Raw genomic sequence first — 1,450 nt, forward strand, 5'->3', positions numbered from 1 at the left:
CAGTTAAGTTATCCTTAAAAAAGTTGAAAGTTAAATCCTTTATCTATTAAAGTATACGTTTAAATGCTCACCTAATTTCAAAGAGCTCTTATACTCAGGAATGTGAAATTCAGTTTGGCCCCGGGGGCCGGGTCCGTAGTCAGGTAAAGCCATGTTCATTTGTATAGACCTTAATCACAAGGAGTCTCAAAGGACTGCGCAGACTACAGATTATTGCAAACCACAGACTATTATTACAACATCCCCTGATCTAAAACCTACATGAGGGCAAGGAAAAACTCAAAAACCTCAAAATGAGGAAAATGAAGAAACCTTGAGAAGGAACCGCATATGAGGTATTCCCCCTTCCATGACCAGGCTGCAACGGATGTTGCAATAACAAATAATACGCAGATATTGTCAACGTGAAATATAGGTTATTCATAGGCTATAGAAAAAAAGTCTGTCTTAAGCCTAGATTAAAAGGTACCACTAAAGTTGCAGATCAAATCTCAGGAGGCAGAGCATTCCACGACATCGGGGCCAGAATGGAGACCGCTCTTGAACCTGCAGTTCTCTTCTTGGCTCCTGGGATCACTAGTAGACCAGAATTTTCAGAACGAAGGCTCCGGACCGGAATGTAGGGGGAAATTAAATTTGAAAGATGTGAGGGAGCAAATCCATGCATTATTTTACCTTAAAATCACATCTTAAGCTAACAGGGAGCCAATGTCAACTTAAATCACTTAGCTTAGCTTAGTTTTTTAGTTTTATGCCTTATTATTTCGACTACCTAAGTAGCCGACCGACTGAAATTCTAGGATTGTGCGCAACAATAGGCTAGAATCCCCAAAATACAGCAATGCTGTAAGTTTGATTTTGCAATCGGGAGATGGAATAAGAGCTTGCTCTGTCCGCTCCACGCATCGGCCCGGTATTGCAGTACCTCCGGGAACGGTGCATTCGCACTGATCGCTGCTTGGCTGTGTGGCTAGGACCTTGACTCAGCCTCTTGGCTGAGAGCAAGTGTCCCGGCCCCTAGGCTTTGTAGCGTATTATGAATTGACCGATAACGGATAATGGATAATTGATAAAGAATATAGAACAATAAACCTTACAAAATCCCCCTACATATTATAATTATGGATGAAAATAGATTGTTTTTAAGCATAACACATTTATTCACAAACAATAGCATAAGAATGATTTACATCTTTAGCATTGAATGTGTTAACTGTTTTTTTTCAACAGTTCAGTAAATGCAGTTTTACACCAGTATGAACTCACTATACTATACAAACTCAGGTAGGACTATCTATATATATATATATATATATATATATATATATATATATATATATATATATATATATATATGTCACATGCCAGGAACGGAGACAGGACCCAATAGCGTTCATTTTACTCCTTTTTTATTAAGAAAGAGAGCAGTGCTTGCATCCACGATCCGATG

At 38.8% G+C, this 1,450-nt stretch overlaps 1 pseudogene; it reads left to right on the forward strand.

Moving 5' to 3' along the window:
- Window positions 1-742: 742 nt before the first annotated feature.
- Window positions 743-947, forward strand: LOC148366937 (U2 spliceosomal RNA; annotated as a pseudogene).
- Window positions 948-1,450: the final 503 nt, after the last annotated feature.

This window comes from Urocampus carinirostris, chromosome 4, assembly GCF_059441175.1.
Source record: "Urocampus carinirostris isolate Australia breed hairy pipefish chromosome 4, RoL_Ucar_1.0, whole genome shotgun sequence".
Classification (NCBI taxonomy): domain Eukaryota; kingdom Metazoa; phylum Chordata; class Actinopteri; order Syngnathiformes; family Syngnathidae; genus Urocampus; species Urocampus carinirostris.